The 25,763-nt window shown below is 40.8% G+C and overlaps 1 protein-coding gene across 22 annotated transcripts in view; it reads left to right on the forward strand.

Annotated features, from left to right (window-relative positions):
• Positions 1-3,316: 3,316 nt before the first annotated feature.
• Positions 3,317-25,763, forward strand: part of ZMYND11 (zinc finger MYND-type containing 11) — a 114,938-nt gene continuing 92,491 nt past the window's right edge. For 3 of the 22 annotated variants that reach the window (XM_063669480.1, XM_054437206.2, XM_054437217.2), the window contains exon 1: positions 3,317-3,438. The gene's annotated coding sequence lies outside the window, so the exon portion shown is untranslated. Of the gene's footprint in view, positions 3,545-3,604; positions 3,956-4,063; positions 4,216-4,450; positions 5,061-10,793; positions 10,903-12,431; positions 12,488-25,763 lie in introns of those variants that run through there. The other 19 variants (XM_063669478.1, XM_054437208.2, XM_054437219.2 and 16 more) reach the window with 11 other exon arrangements.

Genomic DNA, 25,763 nt, shown 5'->3' on the forward strand with positions numbered 1-25,763 from the left:
TGTGTAGTAAAAAACTGCCACTTAAGTATTGGAGGAATCATGGCTTTCAATGGAAATGGATTTCTTATACTGACAGTTTCTCCTGGAGAACGTTTTGCTCTGTTGTCCAAGCTGGAGTGCAGGGGTGCAATCATAGCTCACTGCAGCCCTGACCTCTTGTGCTCAAGCGATCCTCCTCCCTCAGCTTCTCGAGTAGCTGGGACTACAGGAGTGAGCCACCACATCTGGCTTTTTTTTTTTTTTTTTTTAAATTTTGTAGAGGTGGGTCCTCGTTATGTAGCTTAGGCTGTTCTCGAACTCCTGGCCTCAAGCGTACCTCCCACCTCGGCCTCCCAAAGTGTTGGGGTTATAGATGTGAGCCACTATTCCTGGCTGAAAGTTTTTTAAAATTAAAATATGGATAGTAGCAGTTTCAGTCTGAGCCACAGAGGGTGGCAGCATCAGTGAATGGTAACTGCTGTTACAGAGTTCGGACCACAACTTTCTAGTTTCAAAAACATGATTTTTAAAAGCATCCACAGGTGACTGAAAATCCTTAAGCAACGTTAATAAACTTGTTATATAGTAACTTATATGCCAGAATGTTAATCTAATAGAGGAGAAGATAAGGAGAAACGACAATCATATTCAAAACATTAATATCTAATACTAAAGACTATGGAAAACTGTAATCAGAAGTCAGAAAGGCATGGAATGAAATCAAAGAACATTGTATAGTCTTAGAAAATATTTTATTGGGGCAACCCGTTCAGGTCCCCTTCCACGCTGTGGAAGCTTTGTTCTTTCACTCTTCACAATAAATCTTGCTGCTGCTCAAAATATATATATATATATAAAATATATATTATATAATATAATATATTATATAATACATTATATATAATATATTATATTATATTATATATATTATATATAACATATTATATATAATAATATATATAATAATATATATTATATAATATATTTTATATATATATATTTTATTGGTCTCTGAGAAAGTCTCCCTTTGCAGTACGAACTAACCTTGTGGAGTGGCTAGATCATGACTGCTCACTTCAGCATCTGTCTCTTACTGAATGTTTCTTATCCTCTTGCTTTCTTGGGGGTCTGAGGATGGGGGGCTGTAGCATGTGTAAGAGATGACACTCACTAGGCACACATTTTTGAGGGCTGCCCCGCATCAGGAAGCGGCTCTGGAGGCCATGGGCCAATAAAGGTGCTGTGACATTTACACTCACAGCCATCTGCAGCAGTCCACACTTTATTACAGTTACAGTTAACATTTTCTTCCACAGTATTTCCTGATATTTAACAAAATAAATAATGAGACTAAACCCTAACTCATGTCAAATGAGTTTGAGCAATTATTATCTTACACACACTATACTGTCCCAATAGCCAGGTAATGAAATCTGATCTGGACACTCATTCTAGAAAATAGAGCAGTGCTCTCTGATTGGGGGCGGGAGGGGTATTCCCACGTGTTGGTCCTGCAGAGACAGCTCCCCGACAGCTCTGAGAAGCCCCAGGGCTCAGTGGCACCCACTTTGAAACTCACCAATCCAAAAAGGAGAATCAAGAAGTAAAAATCTGTCTGTATTCAATTCTATAAAGAGTATAGCTTTGTCATGTAAGATACTAGCACAGCAATTAGTTACTGGTCTTCTGGGCTTCCTCCAACCCTCAAACTGTTGGCCCCCAGACCGACACACACACAGTCATTCAGCTGAGGGGCAAATGAGATAAATCAAACTGTTTTAATGGCCTCTTGGTATGCATTTCAAGAGAGTTAAGATCAACCCAATTTTCTGCCAGCAGTGTATATAAGCGTTCATTTCGCTAACCCTCAGTAGCATTATCACTGGAAAAGAATTCTGTCTTTTGAAGAAAAGCAATGTTATATTGTTTGAATGTGTCATTACTAGTGAATTTGAATAGCTGTCAGTATTTATTAATAGTTTTATTTCTTCTTTTGCAAATTATCCATGGCTTTTGCGTTTTATGTGGGGAGGGATATTCGTATTCATCTTAGTGGATAAATACCATCTTACTTGGAAAATAGAGCCAAGGGTTATATTCTAGGCAAAACCAACAGGAAAATCAGGGTAAGTTATCTAACTTATATTAGGTTGAATGAGAGATGGTATCTGGGTATAAAATTTAAAATGATCCCTACAAAGTATAACTGGAAAAAAATGTGGAGTTATGCTGCCACTTCTTTCCTAAAAGGTAAGCTTCCTTTATTGATATGATGTTGTCTTACTCGAGTGCCTTCTGTAAAATACACAGAACCATGCAGTCCTCTATTTTACAGATGAAGTAACAGACTTTTTAAAAAGGTGACTCACTGAAAGCTTCATTGTTGGAATTCCTGTCCCAACTTTCAAGCCAGGCATGGCTTGCTTTTCTTCTGACACGTTTTAACCTCTCTACTAAATTTTAACGATATATACTTACTCTTAAAATGAATTAAAATTATTCTGTGATGTTCTTTGAGATAATCAAAAACTCTCTGGGATGTATCAGATTGAGGGCTATGAATAGCATGAAAGATTGTGTTTATTTGACTAGTGTATATCACAGACCTATTCAAGTACCACCCATTTCTAAATTCTAACAGTCTTAGAAACCAGCTGTAGAAGCAGATTGATATATTTTATCAGAATCCCCAAATTCCTACAACCGTCTCTTCCTAATGATTTTTCAGGTGGGGACACGTGCCAAGATGGCCAAAAGATACCTGAAACTCGGGGTAGTGCTGAACCTTACTTACACTACGTTTTCTCCTATACGTACCTGCCTATAATAAAGTTTAATTTATAAGTCAGGCACAATGAGAGATTAACAACACTAATAATAAACCAGAACAATTATAACACTATACTGTAGTAAAAGTTATGAGAATGCGGTCTCCCTGAAAACATCTCGCTGTCCTGTACTCACCGAATTTCAGAGAGGACTCTGACAGGTGTTCCCCGACTCCCAGTGGCGAAAGGTCCTCAGGGAAAACAGGTGAACGCTATCAAAGTATGCTTATCTCCGAACCTGTCTTAAACCACAGTTTTAAGGGATCGTCTCTGATTAGGTCTAGAATTCTTCTTCATAGAAGATAACCTACTTCTCGCGCAAATCTGCAGTGTTCTTGCAGGGCTGCTGATGGGTGGTCCTGTTCTTTTCGCAGTCCTGTTTGCGCAGAGATGGAACGGGGAACTTAGCGTATCCCCACCACTCTTTTTGATGACAGGAGTAAAGGGCTGTTCAGACTACCTAAACAATGTTGTTAAGAGAAGCACTCGTACTTCTCAGACTTCGCTGTTCCGGACCCCGAGAGCCAGGGGCAGGCACCGGGTCCACCCGGGGCTGAGCTGCGGCGGCGCCTGACGATGCCCCCTCGCGCCCCGGCCTCGGCGCCCGCTCCCGGCTCCAGCGCGCCTGCACGTACGTAGCCTTCACGTGTGTGTGGATACGGAGTGCATGTGTGGAGACAGAGGAATATGCTCCAACAAATTTCGGATAGAGGCGCCGAGGACAGGACGTGGGGAAGGTAGGAGCCGCGTGCACGGCTCCGGCCCCGGGCGGGAGGCGGCCGCGAGCCGGGCCGGCCGCGCGCAAGTCCGGTGCCAGCCGCTAGAGCCCCCAGTGCGCGGCCCGGCCGCGGGGCGCCTCGACCCGACACAATAAACTCCGAGGGCGGGCGGGCCGAGGGGCCGGTGGGGCCGAGCGGCCGCCCCGCGCAGCATCGCCATGTGAGCGGCTGCCGCGGCCTCGCGGGGACCCAACTTTCCCGGGCGGCGGCGCCCAACTTCCCGCCGCCCGCTCCGGCCCCGCAGACCCGCGGCGCCACGGGTAGACGCGAGTAAGTGCGGGTGGCGGTGCCCTCCCGGCCCTCACCCCGCACGCGGCGACCCGGCCGCCTCGCCTCCCTCGCTCAGGCGCGACCGCGGCGTTCTCTGAGGTGGAGTATTACAAACATGGCGCCCCTCGAGCCCGGAGCCCTTCGCGCGGAGCCGGCGGCGGGGTCCGGGCGGGGGGGAGCCGGGGAGGAGGGAGGAGGCCGGCAGGGAGGAGGAGGAGGCGGCCTGAGCGTCCCCCCCGCCCCCCGCGCCCGTCGCCGGCTCAGGCCCGAGAGGCGCCGGGCGGCGGGAAGGAGGCGGCACCGGAGGGGAGGGCCGGGTGCGGCGGCGGCGGCGGCGGTAGAGGAGCCGGAGCATAATGGTGGGGAAAGCTCGGCGGCGGGGCGGCGGGGCGGCGGGGCGGGCGGGGGCGTCCGTGGAGATGGCGCGGCCCGCGCGGTGGAGCCTGCCTGGCCGCGGCCTCTGGGGCGGCGGCGGCACCGGTGGGTGCTGACGGTCGCTCGCCCGCTCGCGAAGAGCTCCGAGCTGCCGGGGAGCTTTGTGGATGGCGGGGCGGGCCGGGCCGGCGGGGCCTGCGGAGGCTGCCGGCCCGCGCCCACTCGCCTTGGGCGGCCGCGGAGGAGGCCCCGGGATGAGGCCCCGGAGGACCGCGCGGGGCCTGCTCGGGCCGGGAAGCCGCGGAGTCGCGTGAGCACCGCCCGCCGGGCCCCGTGCCCCTCTTTCGGTCAGGCCTCCTGGGCCCGTGCGCAGTCCGGGCCGGCGGGGAACGCGGCACCGGGCGTGTGGCGGGCGAAGAGGAAGCGTTTGTCGGCGCGGCACGTCGTGTGCTAGCCCCGGAGCGGCGGGCAGGGCTGGCCCCGCGGCCCGGGGCGGAGATTCGTCGGTCCCCCGGGGCTGTGAGCGACCCCCGGCAGCGAGGCCGCCGCCTCAACAGGTCCTCGCGGACCTCCAGGACGGTCCTGCGGGGTCCGCCGCCCTCCTCCCCCCAGAGCTCCGGGGAGAAGCTGCTGAGGACGCGGCTGGGACGAGGGGGGGCGCCGGGACCCGGACTTTCACTTGCAGTCTCCCCTCGCGCTTTTCTCCCGAGCCGGGAGGAGGAGGAGCTGGCGATGTGTGCGCCGTGCCCGGTGTCTTTTGCAGAGTGACCGCTGTACCTGTTTTATTCGTGTGTACCAGTGCTCGTTGTGCAGTGCGGTGTCCTATGCGGTGGGTACGCAGTACCGGGGATTATATATGGGGTGTACTCTGTGTCATATGCAGTGTGCTCGAAGTACCCGGTGTCGTACCAGCTATCATACACGGTGTGTACATGTATCTTCCTCACTTAGGCTGTGCACTCAGCCCCCGGTATTGTGTGCAGTATGTGCATGGTACCCTGCTGCCATATGAGCTGTGTGTGTGGTACTCCATGTTATATACGAGTGTATATAGTATCTGGATAGTATTGAATATATTTACCTTACTTGGTGTCACATACAGTGTGTATGTGGTACCTGGTCTCATATATGCGGTGTGTATAGTACCAGGTGTCATATACTGTGTGCACACAGTACTTGGGGTCATGTATGGTGTGTACATAGTATCCTTTCACACTGTTGTATGCAGCACCCAGTGTCATATACAGCCCTTACGCGGTTCCCGGTGTTCTGTGCTGTATGTGCACGGTACCGTGCTGCTATATGCGGTGTGTATGCAGTATTCAATGTCATATACGTTAGGTATATAGTATCTGGTGTCATATACAGTGTATATACACTACGTGGTGTTATCTGTGTTTTGTATATATATCTGGTGGCATGTACAGTGTGTATACATTACGTAGTGTTATATATGGTGTGTAGGTAGTACCCAATGTCATATGCCATGCATATATAGTACCCAATGTCATATGCACCATGCATGCACTATCCTTGTCACATAAGCTGTACCCAGTGTCAGATGCAGTGCGTACCTACTACCGAGTGTCATATGTACTGTGTACACAGTACCCGCTGTCATATCCAGGGTACGTAGTACCCTGGGTCATATACGGTGTGTACATGATTTCTGGTGTCAAGAATATCTGTGAGCCTGGAGGAGATACCCAGGTGGCCCATTCAGGGCCCTGCTGGTAGGAGGGAGTGGTGCAGGTTGGGTTTTTAGGGAGGTCTAGAGCCCTTGGTCTGCCTCACTTAGGTGTTCTGCATCCCACAGTAAGCTGAGTCATATGGAGGCAAGAGCATTCTTAAAAATAATTTAATCTGTTTGTCCAAAAGCAGAAAGTAAATGTTTACTTGTTTTCCTGTAAACTGAGAAATATAGTAATTTTAGCTTAGTAATTATGGTGTGCACAACGTTTTCAGATTTTTGAGGTCGTTGATTTTAATTAATGGTTGGATGTTATCAGGGAGATAGTGTTGGTTGTATTTTGAAAGTTGAAAAGTTAGAGTGCTTTCTGGTAGGCAGGGTCATCTTTGTGGTTTTTCTGAATGTCTTATTTTTTACAAGCAGGAGAAAAAATATGAATGTCTGTAGAGGCATTTAATTTGCCTTGTCTTTGACTAATTGGCACAGGTTACATTATAGTTGTTATTTTTGGTTGACTCATCTTTATAAGATGACCAGGCTAGAGAATCAGAGATCAGAGGATATGGGATGTGATTATGACAGAATCAAAATATTTGTCTTGCTTAACTCTGTGACTTAAAGGATTTCTGTATTTCACATGGTGCTTTTCCCCCATAGAGATTGCTCATATGAAAACCAAATCTTCCTTTTACAGTCTCTAAATTGGACAATTTATTTTTGCAATTACCATTTGTGAGGTGTTTAAATAAATGTACATGTACGAGCTTCCAGCTTCATAAAAAGAAGTCAATTAAAATGTTAAAATTTAGTTCTTTCATTCATACTGAATACCATTCTGTTGGCGTTTTTTTTTTTTTTTTTGAGATGGAGTCTTGCTCTGTCGCTCAGGCTGGAGTGCAGTGGTGTGATCTCGGCTTACTGCAACCCCTGCCTCCCAGGCTTAAGCGATTCTTATGCCTCAGCCTCCCGGGTAGCTCGGACTACAGGCATGTGCCACCACACCTGGATAATTTTTTGTATTTTTAGTAGGGGGCCGGGGTGGAGATGGTTTGCCATGTTGGCCAGGTCTCAAACTCCTGGCCTCAAATGATCCACCTGCCTTGGCCTCCCAAAGTGCTGGGATTACAGATGTGAGCCACCGCACCCGGCCCTGCTGGCGTTTTGAATGGATGTCATGCATGTTTCAATGAACGACATATGTTTATTTGGACTCTCATCCTTCGGTAACCCTCTGAGTTTTTTCTTCTTAGGGTTGTTACAGTAGTGTATAATAGAGGCATTCATACTCTTTGGCATACCTTAATTGAGACACTATTGGGACCTAACTAAGAATTTTAATACTTGCTATAAAAGTATCAAATGCTGCTGTAACTTGCTTACTTAAAGCCCTAACCCTCTGGTGTCAGATTTTTGGTAACTTTCTTGTCCTTCAGTTGAATTCTACATGGAGAACATCATTACATTTCAGCAAAGAGGATGTATCTTGGAAAAAAAAAAAAAAAGAGAAAATAGACTTAGCCTTATGATAGTTAAAACTTTTCACTGTTTGAAAACCTTAAATTGGATTTAACACTGAATTTTCTTTTTTCTTGTTTTGAGACACTCACTCTCGCTCTGTCGCCCAGGCTGGAGTGCAGTGGCACAATCTTGGCTCACTGCAGCCTCTGCCTCCTGGGTTCATGTGATTCTCCTGCTTCAGCCTGGGATTACAGGCGCCCGCCACTATGCCCGGCTAATTTTTCTATTTCGCCATGCCGGTCTTAAACTCCTGGCCTCAAGTGATCCGCCTGCCTTGGCCTCCCAAAGCGCTGGGACTATAGGCATGAGCCACTGTGCCTGGCCTATCATTACTTTGATGAATGATATTATTATTCATCTATTTTAATTCATTTGAATAATACAAATAACTAAAATACACAGTGTGAGAGTTCTTATTTTAACCATTGGTTTTACGTTAATATTTTTCTTTTTTTCATATCTGGCACTCTGTCCATAACTGCTTCAGGTTGCATTTTCTATATTTGCTTGAAGCAGATAGACTTTCTGAATAAAGGAAAACTGGTGTTTTCTCTTCATTTGATCTTCATTAAACCCTCACCAACATTTCTACTAGGAATTCAGTATATGTGAGTTTAATTTTTACCAATATCTCTTATATACTTTCAGTTACTTGCAGTGCCATTATCAAGTTTTCAAAACAAATGTAAATCTGCTTTGATACAGTGATTTGTGCAGATATTAGTGACCTGGAGGTTGTTCTTCAGGTTTTCAGTGTTTTGTCTTCTCTTAGTCTCCACTTTTGAAATGTTTAGTAGCTACAGTTTTATAACATAAATGAGGACCATAATAATAATGTATCATGTATTGTCTGTCTACTGTATGTCAGCCACTGTGCAAAGTTACTTACAGGTACACTCTCCAACTTAAACTTACACATGGTCCTTGTTTTTTTTTTTTTGGAGATAGGGTCTTGCTCTGTTGCCCAGGCTGGAGTGCAGTGGTGCCATCTCGGCTCACTGCAACCTCCACCTCCTGGGTTCAAGTGATTCTCATGCCTTAGCCTGCCAAGTAGCTGGGACTACAGGCAGGAGCCACCACGCCTGGCTAATTTTTGTATTTTTAGTAGAGTTGGGGTTTTGCCATGTTGGCCAGGCTCTTCTCAAACTTGTAGGTGATCTGCCCGTCTTGGCCTCCCAAAATGCAGGGATTACAGGCATGAACCACCGTGCCCAGCCACACATTGTCATCTTAAAAGCATAGCAGTCAGTCTTCCTTTTAATTACGGAAGGTTCACCTTGTAGCACACCCTTAATTACATCCGTCCCAGACACACACACACACACACACACACACACACACACGCAGAAACAGAAGAGAAGTGGGTGAGATATTTTTTGAAACAGAATGTGATTTGTATAACATAAAAGTTTGAGAGTCTCTGGGATAAGAGGTCAATGATAGAAATGAAGGTAATGTGAGGGAGATAAGAACCCAAATCAAAATACCCAATACAGTAGTCTTTTTGAATAATCATGGCTTAGCTGTGGTTTTAAAAACATATGCAGAAATGATTTATTGCTTAAGGAAAGATTTTGTGTGTGTGCACCTGCTGTTACTGTTTTTCCATTAGAAAATCCAGAGAGTTATTTAGTTTGTATCATGGAAATGCTATAGAAGTTTTAGTATCAAAATTATTTGCAAATGCAAAGAAATCTGTAAAATAAAAAATATTTTTAGTGTTTGTGTAATCCATTATTAGGTCTTAGGAGAGAAATTTGGCAAATTATTAGACATAAATATTTAACTTAATTCAACAAATAACCTAATTAGATATTTAATCTTTCATTGCATATATATTTTTCCTGTTCAGCAGTAATTTCCTGATTTTTATCTCAGTTTTCTTTTAAAGAGAATTTAGCATATTGGAAAATATTTTCATAATTAAAGTGCTGGGTAAATTCTTTTAAAATGTATTCAATCAGATAGAAGTAGAAATACCCTTACGTGCACATACTTAAGCTATTCACACTATTAAGTAATTGTAAAGTTACAGTTGCACTGAGTATGTGGCACATTTCATTTAATGTTGGTAACATCTGCAAATGTCCAGAGTGTTTGCTTCATAAATGTGTAAAAGTTTGCTCACTTTTATGTAAAACTAAAGAAGTAGAAATGACAAAAGTAATAGAATACTGCTGTATCAGAGTTTTAAAGGAATCATATAGACTCTTCGATCTGTTTGTTTTTCAGAGATGAGAGGAATATATTTACAGACCACATTAGCTTACACATTAATTGGAAAATGTGTTTTGCTGAAATACACACAGTATTTTCATTTTTCTGTAAACTTAATATTTAGGTATAGTAGGTAAACTAGTTTTACATCAGTGCGTTTATAGTTCAAGTTACTTCATAATTTGTTTCATAAGATCACACTAAAATATTGTCTATTTTCATATAAGGAGAATATATGCAATTTTATTATCTTGACCCCATTTATTAATACATTGGTATTTATCGAAACTCTGGTATGTGCCATATCTTAGATGCCGAGGCGAGCAAGATGGGGAGGGTTCTTGCCATTGTAGAGTTTACAGTTCAGAGTAACACATTTGCTGAAGCAAGCACAATAAAATGTAAAGGCAAGAGGACTGCTTGAGCCCAGGAGTTTGAGGCTACAGTGAGCTAAATCAGCCACTGCACTCCGACCTGGGTACTGTAGGACAGTGTATGAATTAAGATAAGTCGTATTTGTGTTAAGATTACTTGCAAAGTCTTACCACTGATGATTTAAAATTTATCCCAATTTGTAACTTTGAGATTTTACTATATTAACAACCTGAGGGTTTTTAAAAGCAAGTTTATTATGATTGGTAACTTTTAAAGTACTCTATTGAAAAGTAGAGCTGTATTAAATATCAAACATATATTGTGTTCTCCAGATATTATCTGAGCATTTAAATGAAAGGTAGATCCAATTTAAATTTTTAGTTTTTTGTTCTCTGTGGTTTGGTCTGCATGTTATGTTAATTTAAAATATAGGTTAAGAGCAAAAGATCTTCATTCCTAGTTTAAACATTTATCATGTGACCATGAAAGATATTAAAAAATTCAAAGGATTTCTGTTGAGAGCTTGTCATATAATATTAGCTCTCATAACTCGGGTTAAAAAGGCTATTTTTAAAAATTGGGAACATATTTTGGTTTATAGCAAGATAATCTGATTTGTATACATTTTAATTTGGCTGTATACATTAGGTTGCTTTATGAGTCTACTTTGTAAGCAGTTTTTAGGAAGCTGGGTTTAATCATGAGAGTTGTTTGTGGCAGCACCATTTGTGTTATTTGTGTTTTGTTTTGCTTTTAGACGGGGTCTCATTCTATAGGGAGTGCAGTGGCGAGAACTCTGGTCACTGCCGCCTCCACTTCCTGGGCTCAACTGATCCTCACACCTCAGCCTCCCCAGGAGCTAGAACTATAGGTCTGTGCCACCATGCCTGGCTAATTTTTTGTAGTGATGGGGTTTCACCATGTTACCCAGGCTGGTCCCAAACTCCTGAGCTCAAGCGAACCACCTGACTCGATCTCCCAAAGTGCTAAGATTACAGGTGTGACCCACCTTGCCCGGCCTGTTTTTTTAAAGGTGTCACTTTTTGAGCATCTGACGTACTAGGCAATTTGCATATCCCATTTAGTCCTCACAAAAGCATCGTGAGGGATGTGTCATTGTAACAATTTATAATAAGGGAATAGACTTAGAAGGGTTAAGTTACTGGTGCCCAAGTTCATAGAGACGTAATCAAATTGGTCTGAATTCCAATGTATGACTACCATACCTGTAATCTGCTATGCTACTCTGTCTCCCTAAAACCCATCAACTTCTTAAATCTTTATAGTGATATTCCTTTATTTTCCCAATGCACTTTTATAAGTCTGCAAAAGTACGTAATATTAACAAAGTGTAAAACTATGCCCACTCTGCTTATGAAAGACAGGAGTATTAGGAAACTCCGGGCAATCAAAACATTCTATCTATGAAGTTCTGGTTAATGCCAACTCACTGGTAATGACAGCTAGTAATCTGAGAACAAGCATAGATAATTGGTTCATTTTCTTGCTGTCACTATGGTAGCTCACATTAGGAAGATAACTTGGTTCAGGGGCAGGAGCACTGGAGGCGGGGCACCTGCAGGTCTTCATTTTAATACTTACGTAATGGAGAAAATTGTTTGAAAATATTTGGAATTAACTCCAACACTAAAATATTCTTGCTGTCTTGGAAAGGGAAGTCATTGTCTTGAGGAATCTTGTATAAGTTCAATTTGGATTCAGAGAGCTAATTTCTGGAAAGCTGTATTAAATGCTAAGGCTTCAGCATTCCACTGGGTGTGCCGTCATCTAACATAAAATAATACCATTTTGTGAGAAGCATGTGGTAAAGAGAGAAATAATCGAGTGGTAGCACCCACAGATTGAGATCATCCTGACACTTAGCAGTGATGCTGCAACGGGATAATTGAGGGCTAAGCATGGGGGAAGCTCTCTCAACTTTTGAAAGCTATTATGAATTTTTTAGTTTTCTCTTCTTGTAGATTCTTGGTTTATCTGCCTCTTGCTTGTTTTTCTATCTCGAAAGTATGTCTGAGAAATGCTGTTTTAGAGAGCAGGTCCTTAATTTTCTATTGAATTTTGACATGGAGCCCTTCCTCAATTAATATAAAATATACCTACTTTCACTGCTCAGTTATTGCAATACAAAAAAAATGAGAAAAATTTATTTGGGCTTTCCATTGATGTCAAATTTAATAGGTTTTGAGAGGAGGTTATTTACCATTAGAGATGTTGTCTTTTTAAATTATAGAGGATATAAGTCTACAGTGTTTTTTTCTACTGTACTTATAATTTGGCATTTGCTTGTATGTTTAGAAATATCAAATTTAATATCAAAGTACCAGAGATCTTTTATTTCACAATACTTATTTTACCAGTCTACACATATATGTTTTACAGGTATAACTTTACGAAGCCTTTCACTTGTGATCAATATTCATGTTGGATTGTTTCAGGTAAGAAACTGCCATTTGAGGCAGGGTCAGGTGGCTCATGCCTGTAATCACAACACTTTGGGAGGCCGAGGCGGGCGGACCACTTGAGCCCAGGAGGCAGAGGTTGCAGTGAGTGGAGATCATGCCACTGCACTATAGCCTGGGCAACAGAGCAAGACCCTGCCTCAATTAAAAAAACTGCCATTTGAATCATTTGAAAGTTTGTTTTTTTAATATTTTAAGGACTATTCAAATAAAAATAATTTTAGTCTTAGTTATTTTCAAGTGAATTAAAAGCTGAACAGCCAGCAGTCCAATTTAAAGTTAGACTTTCTCTCCACTCATGCTGAGGAAAAATTTACTATCATTGCAGTAGTATTTGTACCTCGTTTATTTATTTTAATTTAATTTTGTTTTTTAAGACAGAATCTTGCTCTGTTGCCCAGGCTGGAGTGCAGTAGCACCATAACTGCTCACTGCAGCCTTGGTTTCCTGGGGTCAGGCGATCCTCCTGCCTCAACTTCTCGAGTAGCTGGGTCTATAGGTGCATGCCACCACACCTGGCTAATTTTTGTATTTTTTTGGCAGAGGGGAAGAGTTTTGCCATGTTGCTCAGGATCATCTCGAACACCTAGGCTCAAGTGTTCTGCCCATCTCGGCCTCCCAAAGTGTTGAGATTACAGATGTGAGCCACCTCGCCTGGCCTATTTTTTTAAATAAACTGTTTAGAATTTTAGATGACAGGGTTACACAACTCACATTAGGAACCAGGAGTAATTTATTATACTGGTTCTTAGTTATGGCTGGCTGGGCATCTGAATACCTTTTTTTTTTTTTTTTTTAAACAAAAACATTAAATCAGAATCTCAGGGGTTGGGTCTGGGCTCTAATTTTTTATTTCTACATATAAAATGTGTATATAATATATATGCATACATATCTCATTAGCTTTGGGTACAAGTGGTTTTTGGTTACATGGATAAATTGCATAGTGGTGAAGTCTGAGATTTTAGTGCACCCATCACCTGAGTAGTTTACAATGTACCCAATATTTTTAAAATATTAAATATTAAAGAGATTTTTAAAATCTCTTACTCCTCTTCCACTCTTCCCCATTCTGAGTCTCCAGTGTTCATGATACTACTGTGTATGCCTTTGTGTACCCATAGCTTAGTTCTCACTTACAAGTGAGAACATGCAGTATTTGGTTTTCCATTCCTGAGTTATTTCATTTAGAATAATGGCCTCTAGCTTCATTCAAGTTTCTGCAAAAGACATTATTTTATTTATTTTCTTTTATGGCTGAGAGTATTCCATATATATATATATATATATATCACTTTTTCTTTTTCCATTTATTGGTTGATGGGCACTTAGGTTGGTTCCGTATCTTTGCAATTGTGAATTGTGCCACAATAAACATGCACGCAGGTGTCTTTTTGATGTAATGACTCCTTTTCCTGTGGGTAGATGCCCAGCAGTGGGATTGCTGGATCAAATGGTAGATTTACTTTTAGTACTTGAAGGAATGTCCGTGCTGTTTTCCGTAGAGGTTGTACTGATTTACATTCCTATACATTCTCATAAGCATTCCCTTTTCTCCACATCCATGCCAACACCTATTGGTTTTTCACTTTCTGATAGTCACCATTCTGGTGGGGGTAAGGTGGTATCTCACTGTGGTTTTAATTTGCATTTCCCTGATGATTAGTCATATTTAGCATTTTCTTACATGTTTGTTGGTTATTTGTATATCTTTCTTTGAGAAGTGTCTATTCATGTCATTTGTCCACTTTTTGATGGGATTTTTTTTCTTGCTGATTTGAGTTCCTTGTAGATTCTGGATACCAGTCCTTTGTCAGATGCATAGTTTCCAAATATTTTCTCCCATTTTGTGGGTTGTTTACTCTGATGATTATTTTCTTTGCTGTGCAGAAGCTTTTTAGTTTAATTAGGTCTTATTTTTGTTTTTGTGGCATTTGCTTTTGGGGTCTTAGTCATAAATTCTTTGTCTAGACCATTGTCCAGAAGAGTTTTTCCTATGGTTTCTTCTAGAATTTTTATTGTTTTTGGTTTTATATTTTAAGTATTTAATCCATCTTGAGTTGATTTTTGTATAAGGTGGGAGATAGGGATCCAGTTTCATTCTTCTACATGTGGCTATCCAGTTTTCTGAGTACCATTTATTAGATAATGTGTCCTTTCCCCGATTTTGTTTCTGTATGCTTTGTCAAGGATCAGTTGGTTGTAAGTATTTGGCCTTATTTCTAGGTTCTCTATTCTTTTCCATTCTGTGTGTCTACTTTTATATCAGTACCATGCTGTTTCGCTTACTATAGCCTTGTAGTATAAAGTCAGGTAATGTGATGCCTCCAGATTAGTTCTTTTGCATAGGATTGCTTTGGCTATTTGAGCCATTTTTTGGTTCCATAAGAATTTTAGGATTCTTCTATATTTCTATTAAAACGATGTTCGTATTTTGATAGGAATTGCATTGAATCTATAGAGTGTTTTGAGCAGCATGGTTGTTTTCATGATATTGATTTTTCCAATCCATGAACATGGGATGTATTTCCATTTGTTTGTATCATCTGTGATTTCTTTCAGTAGTGTTTTGTAGTTCTCCTTGTAGCAATCTTCCACCTCCTCTGTTAATATACTCCTAGGGTTTTGTTGTGTTGTTTTGTTTTTGCAGCTATCATAAAAGGGATTGAGTTCTTGATTTGATTTCTTAGTGATATGGTTTGGCCATGTCCCCTCTGCAAATCTCATCTTGAATTGTAGCTCCCATAATCCCCACGTGTTGTGGGAGGGAGCCAGTGGGAGGTAATTGAATCATGGTGGCGGGTTTTTCCCATGCTGTTCTCATCATAGTGAATAAGTCTCGCACGATCTGATGGCTTTATAAAGGGCAGTTCACCTGCACAGGTTCTCCTGCCTGCCAGTATGTAAGACATGCCTTTGCTCCTCCTTTGGCTTCCACCATGATTGTGAGGTCTCCCCAGCCATGTGGAACTGTGAGTTCATTAAACCTCTTTTTCTTTATATATTACCCAGTCTCAGGTATGTCTTTCTTAGCAGTGTGAGAACGGACTAATACACTCAGCTTGGTCGTTGTTGGTATATAGCAGCACTACCAATTTGTGTACATTGATTCTGTAGCATGAGACTTCACTGAATTCATTTATCAAATCTAGGATTCTTCTGGAAGAGTCTTCAGGGTTTTCTAGGTATATGAGCATATCATTGGCAAACAGATAGTCTGACTTTCTCTTGTCCAATTTGGATGCCCTTTATTTCTTTTTCTTGTCAGATTACTCTGACTAGGACTTCCAGTACTGTGTTGAATAGAAGTGTTGAAAGTAGGTATCCTTGTCTTGTTCCAGTTCTTAGGGGTAATGCTTTCAACTTTTCCCCGTTCAGTATGATGTTGGCTCTGGGTTTGTCATAGATGGCTTTTCATATTTTGAGGTATGTTCCTCCTATTGAGCTCTAATTTTTAAAAGTAAACAGTTTTATTCTAGCTTTTCAAGTTTCAAATTTTTATTTTTTGAAGTGGGCAGAGGTATATGTGCCTTTTTAATTTTTTTTTTTGGAATAGCTTATATAAAATGTCATACCCTAGGATTTTTAGCTCCAAGCCTCAGAAATTCTTTCAAGAATCAGATCCATGAAGTTCCCTTAGAAAGAGGATAATTAAAATAACCTGAAAAGTAAATGCATCCTAGATGAAAGCCTTTAAATCTTTTCGGATTCCTCAAACATGCTACTGTATTGCCAGGGAAGATGGATATCGAAGGTATCATCGGCTGATATTCCCTGATGGTCACAGATATAACTATAATCACAGGTAAATGCACATCAGATCTTGAGATACGTTATAGTCAGGATATGGGCTGCCATCCAGTTTGAATGTCTGGGCGTTCTGGTAATTTGAAAAGCAGCAATACAAAAGTGTTCTGCCTGTCCTGTAGTCAGCTCTCCAGGATGTCTCCTAATCCTGATAGGCATCAGAAAAACTTGAATGTCTTTCCCTGGGGCAGTCAGATCAACCATCCTGGGGTTATGTCTTCAGTCAATAGTGAGACCACCTGAGAAAGTTTTTCAGGCTCTGCCTAGGTCTCTGGCTAGCCTCCTCTTTATCCCTGGTGTTTATCTGGATTTCAGGTGATTATTGGTATTCCTCCAGGCTGGGGGTATTATTTCCATCTACAGGTGGTTCTACAGGTTTGGCCATCTGCAGGAGTAGATTAGAGTCTTTAAACTGAGTGTCAGAAGAGTATGTCTTAACTTCCTTTGCTCTGGGAAGAAGTCCTTGAGGTGTAAGACTCACTGTGGCTCCAACCCCTACCGTCCAATATTTGCATTCACTCCTTAGTAATTTTATTACTCACACTAGCATTTTGAGGCTTCACAGGTATCCCAGTACCTAGGCAGTGCCTGATAATTTCCACAGGTTTATTTTCTCTTTAACATAGTGTTCATAATTCTTCACTGATTCCACAAAAGCCAAGATGCATGGCAGGTGGAGTTTTAGGGAGTGACCAGGTAAGCCTCCCTGGGCTTGGTGCTGACTGTTGACGGGGTGCTCACCAGGGCCTCATCAGGGCTCTTCGTTTGCTCTTCTCACGGTACAGCACAGCCTTGTCCACCATTGATTTTCCACTGGTGTCAGTGTCCTTACTGTCTTCCGGGTTAGACCTCAGGTGATAACATACAACGGCTGTGTTTTTAAAGTGTGCTAAGTCAAATTTTCTTAAATATACATAATTTTGTCAGTTTTAAATTACCAGATAACATTCAAGAATTATATTAATTGCTGCTGTGTTAGAATTGCATTTTAAAGAGAATAGTTTTATGAAATTTGAACTTGAAGAATAGAGTAGAAAATGTTAGATGTTTACCCTAAACATTGTAAATAATAGGAAGGGAAGAGGATCTGAGTCTGACTCATAGAAATTAACTGAGTTTGAAAAATACACATTTTCTAAAAAGAAAGGCTGAACCAAAACTTGTCCACTCCAGTCTCTGATCTCATTCTCCTCAGCTCAGTGAGATCACACACTCCCTTTGGATCTGCATCCCTGCACTGTGGCCTGGGAATTGCTGTGAGGCAGAACACTGAGGTGGTTATTATTATTATTATTATTTTATTTATTTTTTTTTTTTCAGACCAGTCTCGCTCTGTCGCCCAGGCTGGAGTGCAGTGGCACGATCTTGGCTCACTGCAAGCTCCGCCTCCCGGGTTCACGCCATTCTCCTGCGTCAGCCTCCCAAGTAGCTGGGACTACAGGCACCCGTCACCATGCCTGGCTAATTTTTTGTATTTTTAGTAGAGTCGGGGTTTCACCATGTTAGCCAGGATGGTCTTGATCTCCTGACCTTGTGATCCACCCACCTTGGCATCCCAAAATGTATTATTATTTTTTAAATATAGTTTACTTTTGAAAGAACAACACAATAGTAAATACTTAATACATGTACTGTTAATAATATTTGCATATTAAATTGTGGGTATGTTTTAGTATAAATGGGCACTAATTTTATACTTTAGCCAGTCTCACACTTTAAATAGACATTGTATCACTTAGGAGAAGGGCAATTATTCTGTTGTGGGAGTGGAGAAGAAAGGCTGAAACAGAGTCTAATGAAGTACATTATTTCTACACTTCTTTCTCTTCCTTTTTAATGGAACCCTGCTCCTCAGATAGAGTGGTTTTTGTCTTTGGTTCTGTTTATACGCTGGATTACGTTTATTGATTTGTGTATGTTGAACCAACCTTGCATCCCAGGGTTGAAGCCCACTTGATCATGGTGGATAAGCTTTTTGATGTGCTGCTGGATTCGGTTTGCCAGTATTTTATTGAGGATTTTTGCATCGATGTTCATCAGGGATATTGGTCTAAAATTCTCTTTTTTTGTTGTGTCTCTGCCAGGCTTTGGTATCAGGATGATGCTGCCTTCATAAAATGATTCCCTCTTTTTCTATTGATTAGAATAGTTTCAGAAGGAATGGTACCAGCTCCTCCTTGTACCTCTGGTAGAATTCGGCTGTGAATCCGTCTTGTCCTGGACTTTTTTTGGTTGGTAGGCTATTAATTATTGCCTCAATTTCAGAGCCTGTTATTGGTCTATTCAGGGATTCAGCTTCTTCCTGGTTTAGTCTTGGGAGGGTGTATGTGTCCAGGAATTTATCCATTTCTTCTAGATTTTCTAGTCTATTTGCATAGAAGTGTTTATAGTATTCTCTGATGGTAGTTTGTATTTCTTTGTGATCAGTGGTGATATCCCCTTTATCATTTTTAATTGCGTCTATTTGATTCTTTTTTTTCTTCTTTATTAGTCTTGCTAGCGGCCTATCAATTTTGTTGATTGCCATTGCTGAGGCTTGAGTAGGTAAACAAAGTGGCCTGGAGGCTCAAACTGGGTGGAACCCACTGCAGCTCAAGGAGGCCTGCCGGCCTCTGTAGACCACCTCTGGGGGCAGGGCATAGCCGAACAAAAGGCAGCAGAAACGTCTGCACACTTAAATGTCCCTGTCTGACAGCTTTGAAGAGAGTAGTGGTTCTCCCAGCACAGAGTTTGAGATCTGAGAATGGACAGACTGCCTCCTCAAGTGGGTCCCTAACTCCCGAGTAGCCAAACTGGGAGGCACCCCCAGTAGGGGCAGACTGACACCTCACACGGCTGGGTACCCCTCTGAGACAAAGCTTCCAGAGGAACGATCAGGCAGCAACATTTGCTGTTCTGCAGCTTCCGCTGCTGATACCCAGGCAAACAGGATCTGGAGTGGGCCTCCAGCAAACTCCAACAGACCTGCAGCTGAAGGTCCTGACTGTTAGAAGGAAAACTAATAAACAGAAAGGACATCCACACCAAAACCCCATCTGTACGTCACCATCATCAAAGACCAAAGGTAGATAAAACCACAAAGATGGGGAAAAAACAGAGCAGAAAAGCTGAAAATTCTAAAAATCAGAGCACCTCTCCCCCTCCAAAGGAACGCAGTCCTCACCAGCGACAGAACAAAGCTGAATGGGAATGACTTTGACGAGTTGAGAGAAGGCTTTAGATGATCAAACTTCTCCAAGCTAAAGGAGGAAGTTCGAACCCATCACAAAGAAGCTAAAAACCTTGAAAAAAGATTAGACGGATGGCTAACTAGAATAACCAGTGTAGAGAAGTCCTTAAATGACCTGATGGAGCTGAAAACCATGGCATGAGAACTACGTGACGAATGCACAAGCTTCAGTAGCCAATTCGATCAACTGGAAGAAAGGGTATCAGTGATGGAAGATCAAATGAATGAAATGAAGCAAGAAGAGAAGTTTAGAGAAAAGAGAGTAAAAGTGAACAAAGCCTCCAAGAAATATGGGACTATGTGAAAAGACCAAATCTACGTCTGATTGGTGTACCTGAAAGTGATGGGGAGAATGGAACCAAGTTGGAAAACACTCTGCAGGATATTATCCAGGAGAGCTTCCCCAACCTGGCAAGGCAGGCCAACATTCAAATTCAGGAAATACAGAGAATGCCACAAAGATACTCCTCGAGAAGAGCAACTCCAAGACACATAATGGTCAGATTCACCAAAGTTGAAATGAAGGAAAAAATGTTAAGGGCAGCCAGAGAGAAAGGTCAGGTTACCCACAAAGGGAAGCCCACCAGACTAACAGCTGATCTCTCAGCAGAAACTCTATCAAGCCAGAAGAGAGTGGGGGCCAATATTCAACATTCATAAAGAAAAGAATTTTCAACCCAGAATTTCATATCCAGCCAAACTAAGCTTCATAAGTGAAGAAGAAATAAAATCCTTTACAGACAAGCAAATGCTGAGAGATTTTGTCACCACCAGGCCTGCCCTACAAGAGCTCCTGAAGGAAGCACTAAACATGGAAAGGAACAGCTGGTACCAGTCATTGCAAAAACATGCCAAATTGTAAAGACCATCGATGCTAGGAAGAAACTGCATCAACTAATGAGGAAAACAACCAGCTAACATCATAATGACAGGATCACATTCACAAAATTAACAATATTAACTTTAAATGTAAATGGGCTAAATGCTCCAATTAAAAGACACAGACTGGCAAATTGGATAAAGAATCAAGACCCATCAGTGTGCTATATTCAGGAGACCCATCTCACATGCAGAGACACATATAGGCTCAAAATAAAGGGATGGAGGAATATCTACCAAGCAAATGGAAAACAAAAAAACGCAAGGGTTGCAATCCTAGTCTCTGATAAAACAGACTTTAAACCAACAAAAATCAAAAGAGACAAAGCCATTACATATTGGTAAAGGGATCAATTCAACAAGAAGAGCTAACTATCCTAAGTATATATGCACCCAATACAGGAGCACCCAGATTCGTAAAGCAAGTCCTTAGAGACCTACAAAAAGGCTTAGACTCCCACACAATAATAATGGGAGACTTTAACACCCCACTGTCAACATTAGACATATCAACGAGACAGAAAGTTAACAAGGATATCCAGGAATTGAACTCAGCTCTGCACCAAGCGGACCCAATAGACATCTACAGAACTCTTCACCCCAAATCAACAGAATATGCATTCTTCTCAACACCACGTTGCACTTATTCCAAAACTGACCACATAGTTGGAAGTAAAGCACTCCTCAGCAAATGTAAAAGAACAGAAATTATAACAAACTGTCTCTCAGACCACAGTGCAGTCAAACTAGAGCTCAGGATTAAGAACTCACTCAAAACCGCTTAGCTACGTGGAAACTGAACAACCTGCTACTGGGTACATAACGAAATGAAGGCAGAAATAAATTCATTCCTTTATTAAGCAAGATGTATAACTTTTGGTGTAAGCTGTTTGTATTGGAACAGATTGAAATTTCCTGTTGTGTCTCTGCCCTTGAATACCTTTAGCCATGGTACTGAGGTACTGATATGTTCTCTAGGTAATTCACATTCCACCAGTTTTGAAGTACAGAATTGTTATTTGCTATTTTTATCAGATATGAAGTTTACTGTTATACAACCTACAAATTATGACAAATCTCTCAAAAAATTTGAGAAATGAAACATTCTGGTTAAATTTAGCACAGACTAGTGTGATTCCTATATAATAAGTGAATAACCAATTAAAATGAATATTAATAAAAATGTTAACATATCCTGTTTCTTCAATTTTTAAGTTCCTAGTAGACAGTGATTATGTTGTTGTAATTAACTTGTTAGGAAATGTTATAGCAGATGACAGGATCACGGTAATCCCTGATCTGCCATGCTGGTAATTACTCAAAGTTGGCTGTCTCAAACTAGAAATATCACAAAGAGTTTCCTTTTCTTTTTTAAATCTACCTCTTTTATTGGCATACATTCTATTTATATCAGTAACATCTACAGAATGTTTATTGTATGTTATAGAAATGGCGATTCAAAGCATTTAAAAAGCAAAGATTACATACTTTATTATAGTTGAGTCTCATTATTCACCATAGTTATGCACTGAATTGATGAATGCTGACCTGTTGTCCTAGGGGAAATAGAGTTTGGTTCCTGTGAGCCTCTGGTCACAACATTTTTATAAACCAAAGTGCCATTTGCATTAGATGGGTTCATTTGCCAGTGTTGTTGTAAAACAAGCCAGTTTCTTCCACATAACCCATTCCCTGTGTAACCTTTAGCAAATATTAAAAAATTTCTTTTGCAGCCTCCTGATCTACAGAAGCTGCCTTGCCTTCAAATTTAACGGTTTCATGCCATATCACCTTTTGAACATGAGACAGCCAGCACTAGCCAAGAAGGGTTTAACGTTTTCCTGACCCTGTGTAAAGAGACCATGAATTTCTTTGGCTTTCAGCTTCACAACATTGCTGTTCACCACACTTACTGTTTAATTGATCGTCATCCCATGAATCCACAAAGTTAGCCACTTTTCTATAACTTCACCACATGCTATAGATGTTACGTAGCACTTTTGGGAATGGCCTCATACACAGATTAGCACATTTTCTTTTCATTTTTCTGGATGTATCATATTGTTGAATCATTGACATTGAACTCAAGGCCAGTAGCACTATAATTCATACCTGAACAAAAGCTCATGTAATACATACACATGTATGGTGTTATAGTGTCTCTGTAAGGCACATCACAGCCTTCTTGCACTTAGGAACACTAGCACTTCAGCTTTACACTTGGGGGCCACCATAAACAGCAAAATCACAACAAAAAGCACAAAAAAGCGAAAAACCTGGCGTCATAGATGTCGAGATGGATGCCTGTTATTACAGTATGAGAATTGAAACAAGAAGGCAGAGCGTGGTCACAGGGGCCCCAGCTGGGAGTGTGCATGCTGAATGACTCAATTTTCAGCTGCTCCATGCGTGTCTGTGGTCATATGATGTCAGAACACCGTGAGGATTGATTTTGGGATTACAAATAATTTTAGCAAGTAGGAACATTTGCAAATAACCTGCAAATAATGAGAATCGATGTAGATAAAATAGCTACAGCTTTTCTATATCAGGATTTTTATATCTTTTAATAGATGTAAAGATTTTAATAGATATAAAGATAAAAAGATTTTCACATCTTTTAATATCTCATTTTATTAAAAAATCAATTTTGTACTGAATTTCATGGCTACAAATGAAATATAAGAACATTTCTCTTATTTTCTCTCCCATCCAAGTACTCACCAGGCCCAATCCTGCTTAGCTTCCAAGATCAGATGAGATCAGGCGTGTTCAGGGTGATATGACCGTATTTTGTATTCTATTAATTGGACATCTTTTTTTCCATGTAATTTTATCTCTCTTTCCAACCTAGGCAGTAGTGGCTTAGTATATAATATGCTCTTGGTGTATATGACTTTAAAAGAAGAATCAGTGTTTGGCTTTTGGCTTTGGCTTTTTATTGTATTTATTTATTTATTTATTTTCAGAAAGCATCTCATATGGTTAAAAAGAAATTGAGATTTTTATGCTGAAAAAGGTACTTTTTTGGTATGTAGCTTTAAAATTTTAGGTTGAGAAAAGTGTACGCAAAAATCTTGAAGGAAAAGATGGACAAATTTGACTACATACAATTTAAAAATGAAAAACCCTGTTGTTAACAAAGAAGGGAACTGGAAATGTATTGGCAACATAGATGGTAACCCAAAGGATAATATTCTTATGGTATATAAAGAATTTTTGGCTGGGTATGGTAGCCCACACCTGTAATCCCAGCACTTTGGGAGACCAAAGCAGGAGGATCTCTTGAAGCCAGGAGTTTGAGACCAGCCTGGGCAATATAGTGAGACCCCATCTCTACCAAAACAGCAACAACAATGAGAAACAAAAAAAGGAATTTTGAAGAATCATTAAGAAAATAGCAAACAATACAGTGGGAACACAAGTGGTACTTTTCTAAAGAAGAGCTACAAACACACAAAAAAGGTTTTGCTTGAAATGTTGTTTGGCTTCACTAGTAATTTTTTAAAAAGCAAATTGAGACATGGTATGATTTTTGCACTTTTGGTTTTGGCCAAGATTTAAAAAAGACCAAAAATCTAAAAAGATTAACTATTAGCCATAATATTTATAATTTAAAAACTCATGCCTTTATTCAGAGGGGAACTTCCACCCTCTTTTACCATAATCAAAGAGGTGCTCTTTGGGAGACTGGCTGTCATCATGGTGATGTATTGACATTTTGGTGTACAAGAGACTTAAACCAGTTCTAAAAGGACAAGGGAATCCTTTGAGAAACCTATATACAGTTACTGGGCCATCAAGTGGCAAACCTTGAGGGAGGAGATAGAAAACAACAAATTTCAAGCACATGAGTGCAAAAGCCTGACCATTTAATTTACAGCAGGGATTTTTCAAGGCTGGTGGACTTTACCCTGCAGGGGCTATTTGTCTCTGTGTGGAGACAATTTTGATCAGCATGCTTTGGAGGATACTATAGGTATCAACTGGGTAAAGGCCAGGGATGCCGCTGAACATCTGATGATGCACAGGATGGCCCCACAACCAAGAACCATTGGCCTCAAATAGCTCCAAGGTTGAGAGAACCTGCTGTAGAGAGAAGCAGCCCCTGTGCAACTGAGTCGGTTTTTCTGTATTGTTGCATATGATGACCCTGGGGAGTTAGAAAACATGTTTATTTATACTCTGTTTAAGCAGATATGGGCATTTCAAATAAACGTTACAGTTGCAATCACATCTTAAGAAAACTTTTGATGCTTAAAGAAATCACTTACTTGGAAAATTTATAGAATGTATTTTTAAATTAGGATAAATCAAACCTTACTGTATTTTGGTGTTTTACTTACACAAAGCACATAACTAAAACTTATGGATGGTAGATCCTTTTTCTTCTGTTCATGTGATTAATTTCTTAGCATAAATATGCTACATGCTTTAAAGTTCTAATCACAAAGATGTTATATACTTTAGCTTAAAGGCCCTTCTTAAGTAAAAACAAAACAAAATAACTAGTTCCCTAACCTTCAGATAATGTGAGAACCATAAATTTGGAAGTAAACTAGTGGATTATATTCACTTGAGAAGTAACTTATTTGTGGAGTGGAGAATTTCAGGTTGTTTGGTCTGAGTTTTCATACATATCCAGGTCATGATTCTGAGTACTTATTTAATAAAAACAAAAAAAGAGCTACATTAAAAATACAAACAAAAAATACCTTTCTATTACTTACCTATTTTCAATGATCTAGGCACAGATCTCCTCACTGGTATTTGAGGACTGGCAGTATAGGCTGTCTTACGTTCTTTGATATTTCTGATGGCAGACAAGAGGGTATTAGAAAGAGTCAAGTTTGTTTTTTTAACTGAATTTTACAATTAACACTTAAGCAGTTATTTTTATGGATAAATTACTGCATGCCATAGTGAACTTTTGATGCCTAGGACTTGGCAATTTCAGGAAAATAGTTTAGATTTAAAATATGGTAAAATGTTAAATTGTAGCATAAAAGGTTTATATAATTTTCTCTAGTATATTTGAAAATTTCCATAATAGCTTTTTTAATTTTTATTTTTGGAGACAGAGTCTTGCTCTGTCGCCCAGGCTGGAATGCACTGGTGCAATCTCGGCTCACTGCAACCTCTGCCTCCCAGGTTCAAGCGATTCTCCTGCCTCAGCCTCCCAAGTAGCTTGGATTATAGGTGCATGCTACCGCACTTGGCTAATTTTTGTATTTTTTGTAGAGACGGGGTGTCACCATGTTGGCCAGGCTGGTCTCAAACTCCTGACCTCAAGTGATCCACCTGCCTCAGCCTCCCAAAGTGCTGGGATGACAGACG

This window comes from Pongo pygmaeus, chromosome 8 (genome assembly GCF_028885625.2).
Source record: "Pongo pygmaeus isolate AG05252 chromosome 8, NHGRI_mPonPyg2-v2.0_pri, whole genome shotgun sequence".
NCBI lineage: Eukaryota > Metazoa > Chordata > Mammalia > Primates > Hominidae > Pongo > Pongo pygmaeus.